This window comes from Echinops telfairi, unplaced genomic scaffold (genome assembly GCF_000313985.2).
Source record: "Echinops telfairi isolate 266 unplaced genomic scaffold, ASM31398v2 ScPeMD7_3533;HRSCAF=4204_0, whole genome shotgun sequence".
In the NCBI taxonomy this organism is placed as follows: Eukaryota; Metazoa; Chordata; class Mammalia; order Afrosoricida; family Tenrecidae; genus Echinops; species Echinops telfairi.
The window spans coordinates 104403940-104408457 of NW_022107431.1; the positions used below are offsets into that span (position 1 = coordinate 104403940).

A 4518-nucleotide genomic window follows, 5' to 3' on the forward strand; every position below is an offset into this window, starting at 1 on the left:
CTAAACCCCAAACTATAAAAGAGACTAACTTAACTGGTTGGACTGAGAACTGATGGAACTCCCAAGACTATGGTCCCCAGTCACCCTTTAGATCTGGAAATGAACTTACCCGTGTTAGAACACCAACCATGGGCAACATTTACTCACGGAAAAAGTAGAAAGTATTAAGAAAGGAGGGCTAGACACAGAAAACACAGGGAGGAAGTGAGTAAGTGATGGTACATTTAGGGTATTGTAGTGGATGAGTTGAAACAAAAGGTGTACGAACTGTTAAATGTAATGCTGATTATATGCTTTAATTCACAATTAAAAGTTTAAAGGTAAATAAATATAAGCCTCTTATTAAAGGGCAGGGGAAAAAGATGGTCAACATTTTTACCCACAGACCACTGCTTTCACAAATAGTTACTGCCCAACTACTCATCAAACTAAACACACTGCTATCTAACTAATACCAACTCACAGGGTTTCTCAGTCTGTAAATTTTATGGGAGTAGAGCGCCTCATCTTTCTCCTGCTAGGCAGCTGGTGGATTTGAACTGCCAGCCTGCAGTTAGCATCCAATGCTTACCCAACAATGCCACATGGGCTCCTTGCTAAAAACATCAAAATCATTGACATCTACAAACCCTAATATCACAAAAGTAAAGGCACTTAGAGCGCCATTTTGAGTCTTACAAACTTTAATTAAATCACAACTGGCACCCTCTGTGTGACCATTAGCAGCACATCCTTTCAGGATGGCCATTCTCTCAAAAGGAATAGGGATGATGAAGAACACAGGGATTCCCATTAAATAACATTTCCAATCTACTTCTCCAACTTCACTGCCCATGTTGGACACTTGAACTGGCTCTCACAGCTTCCATTTCCAGCTTCTATTTTTTGAAGTGGCTAGATGGCTAAGAATCACTTGCAGACAAAGTGCTGGACTGCTAATTGAGTGCACCTGAAGGAGATTTGAAAGGCAGGTGTTCTCTTCCTATGGTGGGGGCAACTGTGTAATAACATGGAGCAACCAGAGCTTGCTCCCTTTCAGTCTCCTAGTTTTTCAGGCAAGAAGCAACCACAGCCGTTAAGTAGTGTGATCTTGAAACATGAAGTCCAATAGTGGACCCTTGCCTTTGCTCTTCCAGCCCTTCCAATGTTTTTGTAAGTACCTGATTCCTTATGTTCCTTTCAACTAAAAATAGTTACAATGGGTCTATTTCCTGCCCTGAACCCTGTCTTCAATTGCATTAAATTACTTCAGATCTTACTCTCTGGCAAGGAATCCCGGGTGATGGTGCAAATGATCTGTGCTTGAGTTGGCATGTGTTTGTTTCAGTTCTCTTGTTTGGACCACTGTTAAACTACTTCTAAGTTGTTTGCCTAAAGTCCATGCCATTCCAGCTCTTCACCTGCTCTGGCACCCGAATCTGACGATGCTGAAGAAAACTTAAAAGACAGAAGGGGGCGTATGAAAATATCGCCTGTTCTTTCACACACTTTGTCTGTGTATGCAACTGAATGTGTCCTTTAATTCTTTCTCCATCTGGTGAAATCCCATTCCACCTTTAGAACCTACCTAATCCAAATGAGACTCCTGTGAATTTTTCTGAGCGGGGTCACTCCACGCTCCCTCCCTATATGTGCAATTTTACACACCCTGCCCCCAACTGTGCTCATTCATTCAAGACATATGCTGAGTTACATCTACCTCCCCTATGCCACACATTGTACTACAGATACAGCTCTAAGCATGAAAGGTATGGCTTCTCCTCTCTTGCAGCTATAATCCAACAGGAAGATAGGCCGTCCAGTAATTGTTTAACTGAGGTTTAAATTATACTTATGGTAAGTATAATGGAAGATTCAAGGCAAAGGGCCCTCTAGCTCCCATAAAGTGCTACCAATAACCAAGAGAGCTGCTTGAACACCCCCCCACCCCCGCCAGTCACGAAGGCAGCTAAAGAGGAAATGCAGCTCCATCTGGCTGTTCTTATTCCACAATTGCTCAACAAATTTAGAAAGTGTAGATTCGAGAGCAGAAAAAGCTGGCACCTATGTTATCCTTTTGTCCTTCTTGTACTTCCTACGTACTGTCAATTTAGGAGACACGCACTGATGACTCAGTAAGAAAATGTTAAAGCCCACCTGACATACCTCTGCCAACAAAGCAGGGCAATCTCTAGCCCACTCAGGCCTTCCAATTTTGTACAAGCCCTTACAGGTCAGAGGAAATGGTACTTCTTGAAAGAAAACTAAAGCAGCACCCCTTAAATGAAAAAAGGTAACCAGAAGAATAACTTCAAAGTACATGAAAGGCTATGTAGTTCATTAGACCCAGAGGAAATATCAATACAGTACATATATATATAGAATGGAATCTCTTTATAATAACTGCACTACAGAATAAAGCCTTAGCATGCCTTTTAGATGTACATTGAATCAGAATCACTAACTTACAATGAGGATTCCAGTCCAAATCTACTATGTTTAAATTTACAAAGAGTTCAATTCCTGTCCAGTACATCAATTACTACAACTATGAAAGCCTAATTAAACCATTAAGTAGCCCAAGTTGTGATATTTTTTCCTGAAAGAATATAAAATCATGGGGGGGAAATGTGTATGTTTATACTAACATGACTAGATTTAGCAGCAATCCAGGAACCAATCTTTGCGACCTGTTAACTGTGGGCTTCATGTCCTTCAAGTTGCACCCTTGAGCTTTTAACACTATTCTCTCCTCACCCACTTCCTCCACTTCTCAAAAACCAAATAAACCAACCAAAGTAACATTTAAAAAAACAAACTTTTTATCTACTGGCTGCAGTGCTACGGTATATACGCTGGAGGTACTAATGCAAAAAATGAGTAAAACTAATGCTTCTTATTCCTCAATGTCAGAAAAGGTAAATTTTTATCCCTAGTTTGCGAAGTACATGATTCTCCTCCCTTTCCCCCCCAAAAAAAGTGCTAACATGTGATAAGTAATGGCTTTTTAATAAAAATTGATAAATGATTTTGGGAAGTATTAGTGAAACCCAATTTAATAAAGTACTTTTTTGAGGGTAATTTAAACACAAATTATTGTCAAATTATCTCTACACATAAAATCTAATTCCTGAAACTGACACTATTCAGTTCTCAAATAGATTTCATGCTCACTTGCATTTCTAATTAACTGTTATTATAGTTCCCAAAATGAGAAAATTGCATACTGTATGAGCTCGGCTCCTTTCTTTTTTCTGGCCTTCAAAGGCCCTCTTCAGAGTTTGACAGATGAGGGATGAGTACATGACTTTCAGTACCGAACAGTATTTCCAAAGAACCACACACAAAATCAAGAATCAGGTATCACAAATATTACAAGAATCAGACATATTGTTTTCTTAACTCATCATACAAAAAAAGGCACCCCAAACAAATAAAAATTGATTCAAGTTATTATACCATATGGTCTGGTCCCAGTATTGCCGCATGAACCAATAACCTCGTATCTGTTGTGATAGTGAAGTCACTGGCTAATGCTGTGTGGCAACTGAAACGTGAATCATTTATACAGTATTAAGAATACAGTTTCAGGAAAAGTCTAAATCAAACAATGCTGGAGTCATAAATGGCATTCCCAAGCACTGACTCTCCGGCTTGGAAAAACTACCTATTTCTCACAGAATGAAGAAATAAAACAATTTACAAAACAAGCTTTTTCCTAACCATGGGAGATGTTCATTTTTTAAATCTCCTAAACATTTTTTTCCCTTGAGGTTACTTAGAAGGCATTAAATATAAATCAGATCTTCAAACCCAAAACATATAGGCTAAAAATAGTGTGTATCTATTTCAAAGGCTGAGGCAGAAGCCCTTCCAAGTGAATAAACTAAAATTGGGTTTTTTTCCATCTCTGGACCTTTAGAATGAACCTTCAACGTTACTGTGGCACACAAATTGGTGCCCACATATTCTCCTTCAAAGCCAGCTGGTCAAAGAGCATCTATGAAATCTCTGGGCGCCTAAGCCTCGAGTCTCGTGCAAAGGAATTCCTCTTCGCTCTGGCTCACATCCAGACTTAGAAACAGCACCTCCACAACGACTAACGATCAACTCCGATCATTTTCTTAGGGGACACTCCACACCCCCTCCCACGCCCCACGTCAAAGAACCACTATCCTTTTGGAAGCAAAGGAAAGAGCTCTGTACAAAAACTAGTCAGGTGGACAGCAGGTAGGCTCCACCTAAGAACCCGAGCATCTCAGCCCCGACAGGAAGGACGCGGTCGCAGGGAGGCCGCGGCGGGGACCTACACCTAAGGGGAGCCCCACCCAAGGAGGTACTGGTGAACATTGGTGAGTGCAGAGCAACCCTTTAACCCTCAGCCCTACCCAGGCCGCTGCCCCAACCTCGCGCCAGGCCCGGCCCGGTGGAGGGTCCGAGGGTGGCAACCCAGGACCGGCGCTGCCGCGGGCGGGGGCCAGAGACGGCGCCCCGGAGGCTGACCTCGCAGTCTCCCACGGCAGAGGTGGGGGTCGACTG

The 4518-nt window shown here is 41.9% G+C and overlaps 1 protein-coding gene across 1 annotated transcript in view; it reads right to left on the reverse strand.

Moving 5' to 3' along the window:
• The window catches only part of SMAP1 (small ArfGAP 1), a 153663-nt gene that overhangs the window by 148618 nt on the left and 527 nt on the right, over positions 1-4518 (reverse strand). The gene's annotated exons all lie outside the window — the stretch shown is intronic.